The sequence below is a fragment of the Lycorma delicatula genome, chromosome 10, assembly GCF_047948215.1.
Source record: "Lycorma delicatula isolate Av1 chromosome 10, ASM4794821v1, whole genome shotgun sequence".
Taxonomy (NCBI): domain Eukaryota; kingdom Metazoa; phylum Arthropoda; class Insecta; order Hemiptera; family Fulgoridae; genus Lycorma; species Lycorma delicatula.
The window spans coordinates 52,779,208-52,800,411 of NC_134464.1; the positions used below are offsets into that span (position 1 = coordinate 52,779,208).

At 33.8% G+C, this 21,204-nt stretch overlaps 1 long non-coding RNA gene across 1 annotated transcript; it reads right to left on the minus strand.

Annotated features, from left to right (window-relative positions):
* Nucleotides 1-11,113: 11,113 nt before the first annotated feature.
* Nucleotides 11,114-17,607, minus strand: LOC142331126 (uncharacterized). Its single transcript, XR_012757895.1, has 3 exons — nt 17,535-17,607; nt 16,058-16,278; nt 11,114-11,146 (listed from the first exon to the last, which is right to left on the minus strand). It is a non-coding gene; the product is annotated as an uncharacterized LOC142331126 (long non-coding RNA).
* Nucleotides 17,608-21,204: the final 3,597 nt, after the last annotated feature.

Genomic DNA, 21,204 nt, shown 5'->3' on the forward strand with positions numbered 1-21,204 from the left:
TTAATATTAATTTAAATTTTAGCAGTACTCTTCGGATGATTCTTTCTTAATAGAAAGCTATCTAATCCGAACCCGTCCTCCTCCTTCCCTCGTTCACCCACACCAGAGTTTTCGGATGGAGGAGAATTTAACGGTGTGGGAGCAAGAAAACTCTAAAGAATAGGTCGGTAACCACGGGTGATCAACCCACTGAGGAGCCAAACTATACGAGGGGCAGTCTCAAACGGCAGTGGCCACCATGGAGGTTAGCGATGTAAATTCCTCGCAACCTCCGGCCACTAGGCGGGGCAAAATCCCACCTAACATATTGAACTGCCCCAAGGAGTAGCCAACGCTGGTGAGAGCAATCTCCGCCATTATAGGGCGCCTAGTAGCCAAAAGTACCGGGGTCTCTGTAAGGCTGCAGCTAAGCAGCGAAGGCGACTTCAGGGAAGTACAGGGGTTTTCTGCATTCCAAGGGAGTCGCCTTTCAGTCCTTTAAGCTCCCAAAAGATAGGGAGTTCAAAGTGGGTAACCGGGGCATCCCTTATTGGGCCACCCCGGAAGAGGTAAAAGAGGAGCTGACCTCGCTCGGTTACGATTTCAGTAAAAAGCTGATGACGAGGGACGGAAGGGAGACTCACGTGCCTCGTCGCCTTACGACGAACGCCAGACACCAGAGTCATTTATGACTGGAAAACATATTCTATTGTAGAATTAAGGTGACCGCATTTGTGTCTCGAGGGGGTCCACTCCAATGCCACAGATGCAAAAGTTCGGCCACTCGTCGAACTACTGCCGCAGGGCACAGCTCTGCGTGAAATGTGGTGGAGACCACGACACGGTGACGTGTCTGAAGCCGCGCGAAGAGCCGACCCCGTGTGCAAACTGTAAGGGGACGTACCCGGCCAATTACAGAGGCTATCCTTATTATAAGGAGCAGCTCGACAAGCAAAAGGGTGTCCAGAAAACGTCCGCTGTTACTGACAGATGTAGCTGGGCACGATTTGCCGCAGGGGGAAAACCGAACCCCCAGCCCCAGGTATTTTTACGGGCGACAACGGTGACGGTGGAAAAAAAGGAATCACCTACCCCCATACAAACAAAGCCTTAACCAGCAATAGTTACAAGGAAGGTGGAGGCAAAAACCGAACAAGCCTTCGACGAAGCCTGCTCCGCAGAAAAAAAAGCAGCCAAACAATCGGCAAAATCAAAGAGGGCGGCTGCCAAACCCACGACTTCTGGCAAACACACCAAGGTCCCGGAAGCCCTACGCCCCACCAAAAATGCGGTTAACGACTCCCGGCCACTCCAGCGACAAAATAAATATAATCGCACTCCCGAAGGAGAGTTCCGGCAAGGATTTCTTGTCACAAGTGACAATTAAGGAGTCCTACCAGAAATTCAGGCAATATTGCCAAGCCTGCTCCAAGCAAAATCTCTCTTAAGGACTGGATATAATGGATTCTGTCCATTATAGAGTACATCATGAACCTGCTATCTAGGTATGGTTAGGCAAACTCTCAGATTGCTACAGTGGAAGCCAATTCAGTAGTAGGCAAGACGGCACAACTACGCCTTCTAGCCGAGGATCTACTAATAGACGTGATACTGTTGTCTGAATCGTGTCTGAACACGAACAAACAACAGACCATTCGGAATTACTTCACGTATAGGCCAGATATGCCAGTAAGACCCGGACGCCCTGCCAGTGGCGGAACCGCAATTTTAGTCCACAGACGCCATATGCACACGCGGGTCGACCTCAGCACTAACGTAATGAAGCAGACTTGTGTACATTTAGAGCATCTAGGCACGGTGTATCGGCTGATTTCGGCTTATAATAAACCAAACTCAGCTGTACCCAGCGCAGATCTAGATGCCGTGCTACAAAATTGGGATGGGCCCATGATACTCATGGATGACCTCAACGCTAAGCACGAGTCTTGGAATAGCAATCTGACTAGTGCAAATGACAGATTGCTATATGAAAGAGCACGAGTAAGCCAGTTATTTTATTCGTCATAAGCCCCGAGGTGCCCACCTTCGTTCATCAAACTGGCAGATCGAGAGCTGATGTACTCGACATCGCAATCATGAAGGCGGTAACAACTCCGGTCATGACTGAAACGATAGAAGACTTCAGCTTGGACCACTCTCCTGTATTATTTGAGTTGGGCCAAGCAGGGGGCGGCCGAGAACCCCCCACTATACCCCGAAAATTAGTGAATTGGAAAAGGTTCTATGAAACTCTCCAACGGGTTTACGGATCAGCGCATCCTGAACTCTTGACCACACCGGAAAAAATCGACGACACGGTCGAACGCGTCACATCGTCAATGACCGAGGCTCTGTGAAACAGCCCTACAGAAAAGACCACGAGGCCTACCTGTAAAACTCTCCCACCTCAAGTCTCTGGTGCTATAGCAGAAAAGCGCCGACTGAGGAGGAGATACCGAATCACGCTGCCCCCGATGATAAAAGGGCTTTTTATATTCAAACGGACAGAGTGAAACAGCTGCTAGCATAACATCGAAAAGATTCGTGGAACGAATACCTTACCTCGGTCTCAGACGATCACTCCTCGGTGTTCAGGCTAAACAAAAAACTACGAGAAGGAAAAAGCCCCGCCACCCGGTTGTGGAGCAACGAGGCCTTTTGGCAGATTCGGAGGCGGACAAGGCGGAGGTTTTCGCCAACACACTGGAGAACCAATTTACTCCAAACCCCCCTCCTGCCATGAACGACTACTACACAAGAAGTGGAGTTCTTCCTTGTAGATTATTTAGCACAGGTGGAGGACGCCCCACTAGAAATAGATCAAGTCACTGAAGCGGAGGTTTCGGCTGCAATCAAAGCCACTAGCCCCGACAAAGCTCCGGGTGTTGACGGGATCGGTGCCCGCGCATTCCGGAATGTTCCACCCGCTCTTATAGCGACCTCAACTACAATATTCACGTCAATTTTGTACGTTGGATATTTTCCGAATTGCTGGAAAACTGCAAAGGTGGTATACCTACTTAAACCTGGGAAAAGCCAGCTCTTTCCCCAGAATTACAGGCCGATATCCTTATTCCCAGTGTTGTCAAAGCTATTCGAAAGGATTTTCTTGGAGACTTAGGTGACATTCGGGAAAATGAGTGCGGCCTGAGGAATTTGGGTTCAGGGAGGGCCACTCGACGACCTCCAACTGGTTAAATTAATCGACAGTCTTGTCGGAAGCCTAAATAGAAAAGTGGTAACTGCAACCGTTTTTATAGATGTGGCTAAAGCCTTTGACAAAGTTTGGCATAGCGGCTTACTGTATAAACTCGCACATACGACGATTTCCTGTCACTATGTCAGATTCATATGGTCTTATTCACACACCGACAATTTTTTGTACGCGTAGGGGGAACAATCTCCTCCACCAGAGACGTAGCCGCTGGAGTCCTCCAAGGAGCAGTCCTTTCGCCGTTCTTGTACACAGCCTACGTCAACGATATGCCTCTGTCGGAAGGAGTCAAAACAGCTCTATACGCAGCCGACATGGCATATTATTATGAATCCGGAAGTGTAGATTACGGGATCGAGAGATTCCAACGGCAACTGGACCTATTAGAGCCATGGCTCGATATGTGGAGAATCAAGATCAACGGTGAAAAATCGCTGCCACTGATGTTATAATACAAGACACGTGCTCCAGCCAGGCAGCTGGAAATCTCAGGAGAGAAAATCCACTTTGGGAAAACAGTCAAGTACCTGGGAGTAGTCCTGGACAAACGGCTTACCTTAGGAGAACATGTTAAATATGTGACCCAAAGGGCAAAGGCCGTGAGGGCCTCACTACACCCAGTACTGAACAGTGCCAGTCCATATCCACTGGCGACCAAATTGCTCATTTTTCGGCTATACGTCCTGTCAATTCTAACATATCCTTACTCAGCTTCAAAAGAAATTAGAAGCCATCCAAAACATAGCGTTGAGGACGATATTTGGAGCACCGTGGCTCGTCAGAAACGTCAGTCTTCGCACTACGATGCGCAAGTGCACACCGTATCCGAGGTGGCGGTGGAGCAGGCACGCAGAATGTTCGGGAGAGCGGCCGTGTCCGAACACGGCCATCTGCGGGACATCTGCCGAGAGGACCGTACTCCACAGGGTAAAAGAAAACTGCTTTTTTTTTAAGGCGAAAAACGATTGATCGTTATCATCGCCCGGAAAATAAATAAATAAATAAAAGTAAAAGTAAAAGTAATTAAAACTTAAAACTACACAGTAAGCAAAATCCGGAATGGGTGTTGGCGCAGTTGTCCAGATCAAATTATTACTTTGAAGTTACTTATAGATATTTATAATAGAAAGCAAAAGCAGATATTATTTATTTCATTGATTTCAAAAAAGCGTATGATTGCATACATAGGCCTTCGATGTTAAAAATTCTGAGAAATCTCGGATCGGATCCTAAATCGGTAAATACGATCGGTTTAACATTGACAAATACGAAATCTAAAGTGAAGTTTTGTGGCGAATTTTCCGAAACTTTTTACATAAAATCCGGACTGAGACAAGGCGACGGACTTTCGCCTTTATTATTTAATTGTGCACTAGAATTTCTGATGCGTGAATGGTTTAAAATTAATCAAAAAAATACAAAAAGGGATAACTTAAATTAAACTGCCTAGGATTTACCAACGACTTAGCTTTATTAGCTATTAGTATCGCAAAAGCCAGAATACAAATAACAAGTATAGAAGAACTTGCGAATAAAATTGGACTTAAAATTTCTTACGAAAAGACTAAAATGATGGCTATAGATCCTTTAGTTATTAATTCTGTAAATATTTATAGAAACAAAGTAGAACTTGTAGAAAAATTTAAATATCTTGGAGAGATCATTACTTGTAAATGTAACGAAAAACAAAATTGGACAAAGTCCTACAAGAAACCAAAAATACTTACAACAAAATATCGCTCTCGATTAACACTAAAATTAGACATTACAAAACTGTGGTTAAACCAGTAATTACTTCAGAAAAATAGGACTGAACCTTTTTGCTTAAAGTTGAACGCAGGATTCTTAGAACCTTCATACACAAAAAATATAAACACGAAAATCAGTGCAGATTATTGCCTAATAAATTTCTGTACGAAAACTTTGAATCCTTAATTGATACTATGAAAAAGAAGCGAAAATCTTTCTGTGTACACTTGTTAAGATTACCGCAGGATAGGATTACTAAGATTAGGTGGTCCATTTTTACTTATTAAAAATTCAGCCTGAGGTAGAACTTTTTTTAGACATTTTTTTGCAGAAATAGAATCACTAGCTAGGTAGGTTCAAAAGCTATACCCTCCTCCAGACTAGATAGATACCAAGAACAGTGAATTTTTAACGTCCCCCGCATCCTTAGATATCCAGTGTTAATTCATAAAAAAAAAACAACATTTTAATACATAGTTAAAAGAAAATAAAGGAAAAAAGTGGAGGTTAGAAAGGAGTAATATACAGAAGGATTGCTAAACAAGACAACAACTCGCTCAAAAAAATCCTAAGCCACTTTTAAGGCAGCAGGGATCCTCTCGTACAAGATCAGAGCGCTTTTACCAAGAACAGTGGCAGAAAAATCATTCTGAATTAACAGATCTATTACGCATGCAGGATAGTTATATGAATTATTACGCATAGTTATATGAAACTACTCGGCCGAGCTAAAATTTTCAACTAAGAATAATATGTTCAATGGTAACAAAAATCGGTACTTACAGGATATTGGTACACCACCTGATCTTCCTTTTAGTAATCTTCAATTTTCGTTTTTTTACATCATACTTAATTTTTTTATAATATTAACTGAATCATGTATTTTATTATTTTTACAATTTTATATAGGCTTCCACGTACTTTGCTATGGTATTTAAAATTCATGAAAAATTTTCTACCATCTACTTTGTAAGTATATTCTACAACGATTTTTGAAAAATGAAGCGCGAGCATGGTTTCATTATATTTTCAAACTGCTGTCAAGCAATAGATTCATCGCCAAAGCAAGCAAAACAATACATAACTAAACAAAATTTCCATGTAAAAAAAGAAAACGTCTGTGGACCACTTGTAACTTCTCACACAATATATATTCTATTAATAATACGTTAAATGAAGATATAGCTTTTATTCATTTATCAAAACCCATTCTCAATCTGTGTATATATATATATATATATATATATATATATATATAACATTATATTTAATATAATGTTATATTATTTTTTTTTTTTTTTTTTTTTTTTTTTTTGTCTTCAGTCATTTGACTGGTTTGAAGCAGCTCTCCAAGATTCCCTATCTAGTGCTAGTCGTTTCATTTCAGTATACCCTCTACATCCTACATCCCCAACAATTTGTTTTACATACTCCAAATGTGGCCTGCCTACACAATTTTTCCCTTCTACCTGTCCTTCCAATATTAAAGCGACTATTCCAGAATGCCTTAGTATGTGGCCTATAAGTCCGTCTCTTCTTTTAACTATATTTTTCCAAATGCTTCTTTCTTCATCTATTTGCCGCAATACCTCTTCATTTGTCACTTTATCCACCCATCTGATTTTTAACATTCTCCTATAGCACCACATTTCAAAAGCTTCTAAAATCTTTTCTTCTCAGATACTCCGATTGTCCAAGTTTCACTTCCATATAAAGCGACACTCCAAACATACACTTTCAAAAATCTTTTCCTGAGATTTAAATTAATTTTTGATGTAAACAAAAACGTTTAGCTTGTGCTATTCGGCATTTTATATCGCTCCTGCTTCGTCCATCTTTAGTAATTTTACTTCCCAAATAACAAAATTCTTCTACCTCCATAATCTTTTCTCCTCCTATTTTCACATTCAGTGGTCCATCTTTGTTATTTCTACTACATTTCATTACTTTTGTTTTGTTCTTGTTTATTTTCATGCGATAGTTCTTGCGTAGGACTTCATCTATGCCGTTCATTGTTTCTTCTAAATCCTTTTTACTCTCGGCTAGAATTACTATATCATCAGCAAATCGTAGCATCTTTATCTTTTCACCTTGTACTGTTACTCCGAATCTAAATTGTTCTTTAACATCATTAACTGCTAGTTCCATGTAAAGATTAAAAAGTAACGGAGATAGGGAACATCCTTGTCGGACTCCCTTTCTTATTACAGCTTCTTTCTTATGTTCTTCAATTATTACTGTTGCTGTTTGGTTCCTGTACCTTGTTCCTTGGTTAGCAATTGTTCTTCTATCTCTGTATTTGAACCCTAATTTTTTTAAAATGCTGAACATTTTATTCCAGTCTACGTTATCGAATGCCTTTTCTAGGTCTATAAACGCCAAGTATGTTGGCTTGTTTTTCTTTAATCTTCCTTCTACTATTAATCTGAGGCCTAAACTTGCTTCCCTTGTCCCTATACTTTTCCTGAAACCAAATTGGTCTTCTCCTAACACTTCTTCCACTCTCCTCTCAATTCTTCTGTATAGAATTCTAGATAAGATTTTTGATGCATGACTAGTTAAACTAATTGTTCTATATTCTTCACATTTATCTGCCCCTGCTTTCTTTGGTATCATAAAAGTGTTAAACACTTTTTTTGAAGTCTGACGGAAATTCCCCTTTTTCATAAATATTACACACCAGTTTGTATAATCTATCAATCGCTTCCTCACCTGCACTGCGCAGTAATTCTACAGGTATTCTGTCTATTCCAGGAGCCTTTCTGCCATTTAAATCTTTTAATGCTCTCTTAAATTCACATCTCAGTATTGTTTCTCCCATTTCATCCTCCTCAACTTCCTCTTCTTCCTCTATAACACCATTTTCTAATTCATTTCCTCCGTATAACTCTTCAATATATTCCACCCATCTATCGACTTTACCTTTCGTATTATATATTGGTGTACCATCTTTGTTTAACACATTATTAGATTTTAATTTATGTACCCCAAAATTTTCCTTAACTTTCCTGTATGCTCCGTCTATTTTACCAATGTTCATTTCTCTTTCCACTTCTGAACACTTTTCTTTAATCCACTCTTCTTTCGCCAGTTTGCACTTCCTATTTATAGCATTTCTTAATTGCCGATAGTTCCTTTTACTTTCTTCATCATTAGCATTCTTATATTTTCTACGTTCATCCATCAGCTGCAATATATCGTCTGAAACCCAAGGTTTTCTACCAGTTCTCTTTATTCCGCCTAAACTTGCTTCTGCTGATTTAAGAATTTCCTTTTTAACATTCTCCCATTCTTCTTCTACATTTTCTACCTTATCTTTTTTACTCAGACCTCTTGCGATGTCCTCCTCAAAAATCTTCTTTACCTCCTCTTCCTCAAGCTTCTCTAAATTCCACCGATTCATCTGACAACTTTTCTTCAGGTTTTTAAACCCCAATCTACATTTCATTATCACCAAATTATGGTCGCTATCAATGTCTGCTCCAGGGTAAGTTTTGCAGTCAACGAATTGATTTCTAAATCTTTGCTTAACCATGATATAATCTATCTGATACCTTGCAGTATCGCCTGGCTTTTTCCAAGTGTATATTCTTCTATTATGATTTTTAAATTGGGTGTTGGCAATTACTAAATTATACTTCGTGCAAAACTCTATAAGTCGGTCCCCTCTTTCATTCCTTTTGCCCAGCCCGTATTCACCCACTATATTTCCTTCCTTGCCTTTTCCAATGCTTGCATTCCAATCTCCAACTATTATTAAATTTTCATCTCCTTTTACATGTTTAATTGCTTCATCAATCTCTTCGTATACACACTCTACCTCATCATCATCATGGGCGCTTGTAGGCATATAAACGTTAACAATCGTTGTCGGTTTAGGTTTTGATTTTATCCTTATTACAATGATTCTATCGCTACGCGTTTTGAAATACTCCACTCTCCTCCCTATCTTCTTGTTCATCACGAAACCTACTCCTGCCTGCCCATTATTTGACGCTGAGTTAATTACTCTAAAATCACCTGACCAAAAGTCGCCTTCCTCTTCCCACCGAACCTCACTAATTCCTACTATATCCACATTCACCCTATCCATTTCCCTTTTTAAATTTTCTAGCCTACCAACCTTTTTTAAGCTTCTAACATTCCACGGTCCGACTCGTAGAATGTTATTTCTTAATTTTCTGGTGACCCCTTCCTTAGTAGTCCCCACCCGGAGATCCGAACGAGGGACTATTTTACCTCCGGAATATTTTACCAAGGAAGGCGCCTCCATTATTACTATGTGAGAGCCACATTTTCTTGGAAAAAAAGCAGCTGTAGTTTTCCATTGCTTTCAGCTGCGCAGTACTCAGAGGACTGAGTGATGTTGATACGGCCGTTTAAGTCGTCCTGACTCACGCCCCTAACAACTACTGAAAGAGCTGCTGCCCTCTTTCAGGAATCATTCCTTAGTCTGGCTCTCAACAGATACCTCTCCGATATGGTTGCACCTTCGGTCCAGTACTCTGTATCCCTGAGCACTCAAGCCCCCTCACCAACGGCAAGGTCTCATGATTCATAGAGGAGATTATATTTTATATTATGTTAATTTATATTGTATTTAATATAATGTCATATTATTTCATCTTCAATTTCAAAAAATGTTGTGAAAAGGGCGTATCTCGAGAATGGGTGGATGTAGGCGGATGAAACTAGTGGCTATCGATTCAAAAAACTGGAAAGTACCCGTTCAGTTACGCCTTTCAAAATCACTTTAATAATGGGCTAAAACACACCGTTTTAGAGTTAGGCCATTTTTTTTAATTTTTTAATTATTGGATTTAAAATTGCCGGGTGATCAGTTGACCAATCGGAGCTCGTGAAAAGAAACCTTACATTCTGGATCAATCTTCTTTAATGTATTTCAATAAGTTACATACATACTGGATCAATTTAATGATAACGATTTATCGAAGAAAAACAGTCATGTTTGGTGTGCTTTTTGTAGTAGATAGACGCTTGCGTGGTGAGAATATAACTAAAAAGTGCCAGTGCTCTCCGTGAAAAGAGACCTTACATACTGGATCAATCTTATTTAATGTATTTGAATAAGTTACTTACATACTAGATCATTTTATTGAAATCGATTAGTGAAAAAAAACAGATTCGGGTTTTGGACTGCTTTTTGTAGTAAATAGACACTTGCTTGGCTGTCTATCTTGTGAAAAGAGACTTCATATATTGCACTATTCATTCTTTAATGTATTAGTGATCCAGGATGTAGGGTTTTCATACTACTGCGGTTAATTGAAACCCAACCACAAACATCACCGGTATCCAAAATCTAGTATCCAGATATTTGCAATGATGAGTTAACCACTAGACTAGCCCGGATGGGCTAATGCTCTGACCCTGGTCTCTGTACAAGTTAAGTGATAATGGTTGGTTGAAGTCACAGAGCAAGGAGCTCCATTATTTGGTCGCTCTAACTGAAGCTAAACATTACATAAATGAATGGAGTCTTAATAAATATTAATATTATCATGAAATATAAATATATATAATGTAGTAAAGAATTAGTAGTACCTTAATATTTTACCATTTGGCTACACAGCATTGCATTTATCACCACAGCTAATCCAAAGATCAAATCCATCAAGCAGCTGAAAAAATCGGTTGAAGATATAGGATGCAGCATGAAGTGAAAAGTTGATGAGATGTTGAATATAATCGGGTAAACTGTATAATTTCACATGTCTCATTTTTATTTACAGTTTGTATATTTTTGTAGTGAGGAATATAATGTTAATTTCATACTTTCATCTTGATCGCACTTCAATTTCACACTTTATTTACACCAATCACTTTATTTCCCTAACAATTTTAAAATATGTAAAAGGTAAAATAAAAAATAAAATAAATTGCCACTATATCTTTACTTGCGTTTTTAATTTCTTGAACAAGATTAATTTTGTAAATGAAACGAATAAAATATAAATAATTTATAAAAAAGGGTAATTTTAAAAACCGGATCATTAATATTTCAAATAGAATATTATAAAAACAATTTGAACTAAAAAATGTATTTTTATATGGTCTAATTAAAAACAAAATATATATATATATTTATATAACGTATATAAATAAATAAAATGTATATATTAATAAATAAAGATTATTTATATGTAGAATGGAGGAGTTCAGCCACTGAAGTGAAGTGATGAGCTGAAAAGAGAAAGTAAAATAATAAATATCGCATAATTATAAATACTATGATACACTTATTTCTAATTTTAACATTTATATATAACCCCTAATATACATGCATTTATACAATATATATATACACATAACCCTTTTTACAATTACATAATTTAGAACTTTAATCCTAAAAATTAAACCCAATTAGAACATTGACCTAGAGGAATATATTTGTTATCCAGAAAATTTTTATTGTTTTATAATATCAAGAGAAAAATATTATAGATTTGAACACGTATAACTTTGGGGTACATTTCTATTACTTTTGATACTTAAAAAAATTAGATCTTTCATAGGAATAAATTAGGAGTTTTTAATCATAATGAATTTATAAACTTCCAATATTTATTTTTGCCCCTTTTGTACTAGTGCAGATGTTTGCATTACTATCCAGACCTCTTAATTACACCTTTTAAAATTTTCTTAAGAATGCATTAACACAGCATAATAAAGCCATTTCAGGTAGGAATTAAAAAAGCTCTATAAATTATTCTATTGAAACAAAGATGCAGAAAAGCATGATTGATAAAATGATTTATAATTTTTAAATGGAAATTTTGTAAATTAAAAGTTACTGATGAATAGCAAATGGAATCAAATTGTGATCAATGACAATCCAAGTGAAACGAGTATTAAATAATACAAATATTAATATTCAATATTGAAGTTATCTTTATCTGCAGGATTATACAAAAAAAATTAATCGTATTATTCTATTCAGTAATCCATAAAGAGGTACTTTTTCAACAATGATATGAAACAATTAGAAAGAAATTATATATGTGAACAGTGGGAGGTGCAGAACGATTTACAGCAAGGTGACAGGTACCAATTAAATGACAAATTATAATCTTATATATATTTATAAAAGAGAATGTGCTGAATTTTAGTTTTACACGAATTGGAAAATGATTTATTAAACATATAAATTTATAGAAATAAACTAATAATTAATTACAGTGGATAACCAGCAGGCAAGTAAGGCATATAATACCCTAGAAGGCTAAAACAAGGGGGTTTATATCTGTAAGTTGATACAGACACAACAAAACACAACTTCACTGATGGCGCTGTCAAAAATAATGTGTTAGGAAGTTGAAACTCGTACTGAGCACGTGGAAGGGATGAACAAACCGGTCTAGCACAAACCGGTAGACACAGATCGCCAGATCGCTCGCAGTGTTACCAATCTCATTACTTTTCTCGTATCATTCACAATTGAGACAGTGCTGAAAATTATTTTGAACACTTACTTGCAAAACTAACATTTGTTTTTTAACTATTATTCTTCAATAAGTATTATCATAAAAATTCATTTTTTTACAGGAGCAATTCTGTCTATGAATTTTTAGATAATACTTATTCAAGAATAATAGTTAAAAAACAAAACCTGATTTTTACTCGATCTTGTTCAATGTTAGAATTGCTCCTGTAAAAAAAATCTTTCAATTGTATTTAAAATATATTGATGGAAAAATTCTTCAAATGGTTGTAATTTATAAAGGCAATAAAAGCATAAGATTCTTGTTAAACCTTAGTATTATATTGTGTTACACAAAAACAAGGAGTAGACATTGTTATTTTTTAAGGATACAAACAATAGCACATTCATAAATATAAACTTATGGATAAATCTACACATTAATTTATATCAGTCTATTTCATTCATATTTATGCGCATCAGTCAATGACCTGACAGCCTATTTTTGTATGTTACTTTATCATATCCCATTTGAAAATTCTTTTTATCATAAATGATACCCCAGTACCGTTGTGAAACGGTGATTCCCTCTGAATTTTGGCCCTACATTCAAAAAATGTTTTTCTATGAATTTCCACAAACCTACTTGTTCCATATCTTGAATTATAATTATGAACTACTAAATTAAATATATATATATATATATATATATATATATATATTTATATTATATATATATATATATTTGTCAAACACAATGATTATTTTATAAATAAATAAATAAAAAAGCAATTTCATCAGAAAAATACACAGTAAAATATTTATTACAAATCACAATATCATCGAAGTTAATCCATGCACTGAGTGATGATTTTACAATAATGTATGATAACAGCCTAAGTGAATAAATTTCCTGGAAAGAACTCTATTTCTAATATTATTACCAGAATCATCTTCACCATCTTACTCATCTTTATATGAAGTACAAAAATTTATTGTGTTAAGTCTATTTGTATAGCTGGTTTCCACACCACCTTTGAGGTACAGCATTTGGCGCGTTTTTTTTATAGTGCTATCCCACGTAGGCCTAGTGCACTTAGCCTTTTCTCTAATTATAATATGTTATCCATTAGTAGCAGTAGTAGTAGAAGAAGAAGAAGCCACAGACTTTAATTAATTTTGATGATTTTAAAAATTTATTAGGGTTAATAATTTTTCTAGTTATATTTGATGAAATCTCTACTTAAAACTGAAAAAAAGAAGAAAACAAAAGTTAAAAAAAGAAAAGTAAATGACAAACGAGAGTTATTTATAGTAATAGTTAAGTTTTTTATGAACTATACACTAACATAATCTGTAATACTGCTTTGTTGAGCACAAACTGATTTTTACGTCATTTTTACACTTTTTTCATCATTTATTCTTTTACCATAAACTATATTTCATCATATTGTGCAGGCTACAATTGCCTGTTTTACTTTTTTCAGAAATCAAAACTGTTAATCCTGATGGCCATACCATCTGCCAAGTTGAGAATGCGAAACTTGTTCTACATAAGCCACGAAAAAAATTGTTAATTAAAATATTAATAATAAGTTTAAAATAAATAAATAAAGAAAATTATATTTTCTTAAAAGATAAGAAAGTCTTTGTTTTCTTCTTTTTTTATGACAAATAATTAATATAAATAATAAATAAATACTTTTGTGTGTGCATGTGTACACAATCAATTTATGACGAATAGAGACTTAAGATTGTGAAAAATATTTTTTTCAATTTACAATCGGATCTCAATTTTCTGTTTAAAAATCTCAAATATCTTGAAAACTGTCGATCCTAGTGGTTTGGAAAAACTTTTGATCCCCTACAATGAGATACCCCAGTAATGTTCCTCTAAGTAGAGTCGTTAACCATTGAGTAGCTTGAATTTTGGTCTTTCCAAACGAGTTGTTTGTTATAAATTGTTCAAATTATACAATAATATATAGCAAAATAATATGACTAAATAAATTGCTGGTCTTAATGATTTAGTAGCTTGTTTTGAATGGCGGTTTTGTATGATATGCGATAAAGCAATCATTTAAAAAAGTATTGCCAACCATGATATTTTATGTACCTAAAAATTACACAAGAACATAATAGCTTGTATTTGGTTTTTTACACCAAAAGAAGAAAAACAACAATGTTTGCTAATGTATAAGAAAACAGGAGAAGACAGTCATCAATCAGTAGCTGAACATTAAAAAAACAACTCCAAGATGGATGAATATTTGTAACTTTTTTCAATTTTTTTGTACGACTTGATTTATAAAATGTTATTTCTCTATGTTTCAAGCAAAGAATTCTTTTTTAGATAAGTTTGAGAATGGCAAATATTACTCATTTTCTTTTCATTATTCAGTTTTTTAAAAGATACCATAACTTTAATTAAAATTACTATGATGTTTTCAGAGAAGCATGCAATTCCCTTGCAAGATAGGCTTCCAAGCATCAAAAATTATTAGGTGATGCAATTACCTATATCTGAAACGAACACCGAAGGTTACAGGAAATATCAACAATCGTTTCTGTAGTAATGAAGACACCGATGGGAAAATATAGTTTCTATCAGGTGTGGCAAACAGCAGTGCCCTTTACAGTAAGAATGAAACCATATGATTTTTCTAAAATGTGTTAAACGAATACTATGCAAATATATTGTGCTCATAATTGTCTGGCAAAAAAAAATTTAAGATGGACAAACCCACAACTCACAAAGCCGAAACAAAAACAGTAAAATCTTACGATACCTTAACTAGCAAATAAAACGGGGAGAAATAAGACTTTTTTTTTTAAGTTTCTCCTTGCCGGTCATAATGGAATTGCATCTGATGGTATATTAGGGCTGATTTAATAGAAATGCATTAGTGCATTGTGTTGTACAAACATCAGCAGGCAGATACACTTTAGCAGTACCAAGGGGAAAATTCAAGAGAGTATCCTAGCATAATTGGGACATGTTCCTATCACAAATTTACCAATTATTGTTGAAAATTACAATTACTCTCTATTTTAGAGTTAGTGCTGACAGTGACCCGTGGCGTATCGAAAATATGCTGTTTTGGAAGACCATAATTTCAGAATTTGTACTAAACATCCAAAAGGAAAGCCTGAGCATATTATTCCTGAAGACCTATCCATTAACCACCAGCAGTACTTGTACATGAACGTACAGCCATTATATAGCAATTCCAACAAAAAGATTAATTTATGAAAGAACCAAGTCAAGAATAAAGATTTATTAAATGAAGATTTGAAAGAAAAACAAACAACCGTATTTTAAGGGGACCTAAATATTCAGATGGATTTAATTCTTGACAGTAAGAAAAACTGTAATATTTTGAAAGAAACAAAAAATGTTTAAGCAAATTTAAGATTTATTTAAAAAAGATTCCTTTTATTTTTAACCCTCACTTGTTTGTAATTAGCACTAACTGAAAATTGTGCAACAAATTGCATTCAACAGAGGAAGATTACAAGGTAATAAAACCATAGTACAATGAAAATTGATTTTTTTTAGACATAAGATCCCATTATTTGTGCACAGTCATGTAGTATTAATATAATGCATACAGTTATTAGAACCTGCTTCGGCTACTAACTATTTATAAATATTCAACTAGCGTATTACTTACTTTAGTCATACTCCTAGTATATTCTTACACCTTCCTATTTTTCTTTTTTCTGATGATTCTTTTTGGTGGTACTTGAGGTTTTTTAAATATAAAATCATCTTCACTGTTAGTACTTGAAAACTTTTTAGGGCAAAGATAAAATGTATTTGTTTGTACAGATTGGCCAGCATTTTTTGAGGACTTTTTTGAAGACTTTTTTGAAGTTCTAGAATACGGTTTATCTATAAAAAAAAACTTATGTTAATGAATCTTCTCCAAAAGTTATAAAAATACTGGTAATTTATCCATTATATTTTTTATGAGGTATTCATTCTTAGAAGATAAAATTTCTTTTATGTGATTTAAACAAATAATGTAATTTTGAATATAACTCATATTAAACTCAGGTTTCTGATATATTCTGTATATTACAGCTCAATTTTATAACATAATAAAATTAGAGCTCATATTCTGGATAAGATTAGAATCACCTTATTTGTTCAGGAGTGCATTAAGTGTTGATTTCATTTGAGTGGTTACATTAATAGTCAGAATCATTGCTACTGGAGCTCCAACTCACATCATGTATTAATGACTTCTACACCCACATAAAACTCACAAACACACCATTAAAGAACTGAAAGCCAGCACAACTCATGAATTATGAGAAATTGGAAGAGCTATTCATCAAAAGGTTGCACAGAATATGAAAAAGAGAGTACAGGATTGCTTTGTAAAAATGGTGGATAAGTTAAACACACATACCTTAGAAAAAATTTGATTTAAATATTGTTTGCATAAATAATTGTAATATTTATAACTAATCGCATTAAATATAGGACATTATTTTTCTTTAAATTGGGCTGCTTTTTTTTGTTGTGTGTTAAAACAAACGCTTATGGGTTATTTCTTATAACATTTTTAAATGTTGAAATGTCTTAGTATATTAATAATATTGGGAAAAATAATTTTTTTGTAATTTTTTTTCTACATTTAACTGAAATAATGACAGAAAACTAATCAGCTGTTATCATTAAAAAAAAAAAATTTGTTATATATATATTTTAATTAGATAGAATGAATAATTGTGATGAAATAGATAGTGGTAATTCAAGTCTGATTAGAAGTAATTATATCTTTAAATTAGATTTAAATATTTATTCAAATAAATCCAATGTACAATAGTCATTTGAAAAGTAGTTCCCATTTTCCATAAAAGAATATAATTAAGATTTTCAATAAAGATTTTCTTATCTTTCTATATAACTTAAGATCCCTTCACCACTTAATTAGCCTGAACATTTAGGTTTTCATAATGTAACAAATGCTTTTGTATGCCCTTGTACCTATTACATTCAACAGCACAGTCTCAATATTTCTTTACCAGAGATGTATAATACCAAATGCAGATAAAGCAATTGTCTCTAAAGAAAAAAGAATTATAATCTTTAAACATAAACTGCAATGCTAGTGTAAGAAAACCAATCAAAATATCTACCTTTATGTTTTTTATTACGATCTTGACGAGATTTATGTGATCTTTTTGCTCTCTGGTCAACATTGTCCTGTAACAGAACCATATTAAAATTGTTATATTAATGAATTAATAACACATTAAAATATTAGTTATCAGATTCTTCAACAATTTATGAGGAACTACACAATGCAAAATAATTTGTCTGATTATGGTAATATCAAGTAATAATTTACAAAATGTTACATCAATGATTAAAATCCACACATATGCCAATCATATTGGTATTTACTGCTTTTTATGTTGAAATAATACTGACGATTATTATAAACTCTGAACAAGGTGCCTACACACACACTGAAAATTTACCAACATAATCCGAAAATGCAATTTCCAATTCTCTGGCCACACTTCTTGCATGAATGACTTACACAATCCTCACGTACATCAAAACATAAAAGAACAGCAGGTGGCGTTATGACATCTGTATAGATATACATTGCAACACTGAATATTGTTAGTATAAGTGTGCAATTCATTTTTTTTAATTTTCATAAAAATATTAATTACAATTTTTTTTTTTACAATCGTAAAAATAAAATCTTAAATTAAGCAAATTTTGTTAAAAATCAAATATGTTGAATCTTACTTTACAGATACATGAAATTAATACAAAACAGAACAGACAAAAGCATTTCAGAATTTCTGTAATTTGCAGCAAATGGTTATCTGTTAGAGTGTACCACTTCCAAGATTGAGAAAATCCTGTTCACACCAGATAATGATTTGATAGTTCATAAATTAAACTAAACAAAGTTTTGAACTATTCAAAGATACAAGAGTCTTTGTTTGGCCTAAAAATTATTACATCTAAATATATTCATACCACGAATATGCAAATAAACAATAGAGATATTATATCAGAAGAAATACTACCAGCCTATATAAATGAGTGTAAAGAAAATTACTAAAATAAAAATAAGTATGATAATGATAGATAAAAAAATAAAAAACTGAACCAACCAATTAATTCTTAAACATGCATAAAATTTCATTCACTTATATTGAAAAAAAATCACTTTATTAGAACTTATTATAATGTTAATTATAATTAAATTTGAATTCTAATAATTAACCATTTTTTAGATAATAAATAAATTACTTTATTAAAAATGTATCAAACAAAATTACACAAACACTCCATTATAAATCAAATTTCTTCAACTCTTTTTATAAGTGATCATTTAATAATAATCAGCTTATAAAAAAAATGTAAGTATGAAATTTAAAAAAAATTACCACTTACATTTAAATCCTCTTCAGTTCTGCTGGTTTCTTCAAAATCAAAATATAAATAACCGTCTTCATTTAATTTGGCAACTGACAGTAATGATAAATGCGTCATGAAACTATTGGTCTCATTACTATTAAAGTGATTCATAGCAGGTGATCTAAATGGCAAACAGAAAAAACACATTGTTAGTAATTAGGATAAAGCATTATATACACAACAGAATGAAATATAAACAGAATAAATTTAATATAATAGGGTTACCACCCAAAATGTAGCCCTATTATAGGGTTATAATAAGGATAGAGGGTTATAATACGAATAGGTTTTTTAATATTAATGTATAGTAATTAGTAATGATACTATATCTGTAAGCACTTTTGCCTTTGTTTGTGAAAAACATTTGTTTCAAACATGGCTTCCAGGTGGTACTCAAAGCTTTAACCCAGATTACCATATATGCTACCATATTTATTGATATACGTAAATTTTTAGCGACTCAATTGTTATTCTGGATCATTTTGTTTAACTTGCTAGGAATTCATTCACATTTCAAGTATTTAAGCTTTGTAAATTATAATTTTGTCAAGACCTTTTACTCAGTTTGCTTGCTTAAAGTAAAACAACAAATTTTTTATCCGGAAATTAATACAAAAGTATACTCTTTATTAGCCACATCTATTTAAAAACACTCGTACCTTTCTATTACAAGATTTATACACAAAGGTGAGTGAATAATTTTCATAATGGAGCTAAAAACTTGATTTCATTAAAAATAAAAAACTTATTTTTTCAATATAGTCCCCATTGATTTTTATTGCACTTTTTACAGCAGTTCATGAGTTGCCAACATTAAATTTCTTTATGACTTAACAAAAAAAAATGTTTTTTGTAAATAACATGGTTTTTGTATATATGATTTTTGTAGTAGTGCAAGCTATACATGCACTACTTCCTTCAATCCTAGATCAAAGGTGAATCAATGGCCTCTAAGACAGACAAACAAGTGATAGTCTGAAGGAGGAAGATCAGAATTATAGAAAAGGTTAACTCTATACGTATAATGGTTTTGATTATTGGGAGGGTTACAACTGTGTGGGCAGTAATGTGCAGATGGACATTGTCATGTTACTTACTTTGCAAAGTCCCTTTCCTGATAATGTTCAAGTACTAGATTTAATAATTCTCAAAAAAGTTCTATCAATTTTCTTACTTATGACTCCCTTTTTAATTTTTTTCTGGTAGATGGCTGTGGTTATTTTGATTCCATATTATGCTGTTTTCCCTCTGGCTTGAAATGGTTGACTCGTATTTTGTTACCAGTGATTCTGTCCAATAAAGCATCATCACCTACATTATCATAGCAGGTCAAATTTTGGTCAGTTATCCAAGGGCATTTGTTCATGCTGCTTTGTGAGTTGTTTTGGACCCTCCTTGTACAAACTTCATGATGTTAAGTCTATCATAGATGATTTTGAAAGCAGAACTACAATTTATAGATCATTTACGACTTCTTAAATAGCAACTCATCAGACTTTCATAACCATAACACATACATACTCAGTGTTGTGAGTAGTAACCATACATGGATGTGAATGTGAAAATGTGAATTGAAAACCAAACTACTAATCAGAATAAAAAGAAATGATTGAGCATTGTGTTACTGAACAACCACGGAAGATGGTAGAGAAGTAAATAGTATTTCCAAGATTTCACACAAAATGCTATGCATACGATCATGTTGATCTTGTTCATGGAAGTTAGTCTGTATAAAGTCAGAGATGTTGAACAATGTTAAAAACAACACCCAATATTAGTTCAAGAGAGAGACACTAGGGATTACTCTTTAGTAGTCAACAGCGGTTCCTTTGATATGAAAGAAAAATTTAACGGCTAAGGTAACCTTAAACTGGATAATAGCAATTTTAAACCTCACTTATTTTATTTTAACAACCCAGGTTAGTGAACAGGTAGGGGTGGTTCATTGTTAAAGAACCACCCCTTAAGAATTCTATAGCTTTTCAGGTTAAAAGTTGTAGCATCGCATATAAGGCATGTAAAGTCAGTGTTATGAAATAATACTGATTTGAACTGCAAAAGCAAGTGAATTCTAATTTACATTGACAATTAGGCCGCACATTGGGCATTAGTTTATATCTTTTTAATTCTGGATTGTTATAGATTGCTATCTGATCTTACTACCTCTCCTGTCAACAGTAAGGTAGAGGTGCATTGAGTTTAATAATACCAAGTCATGTAATAAGAGAGCATATGTTTACAAGACTCAACCCTGTGTATAGCTTTAACTGAAGATTTTTGAATATATGACGTTCAAATTACAGCTCGACTAACGTATCAGATAATAATAGTAACCAGTCATTTTATTTATGTACCATTAAAATG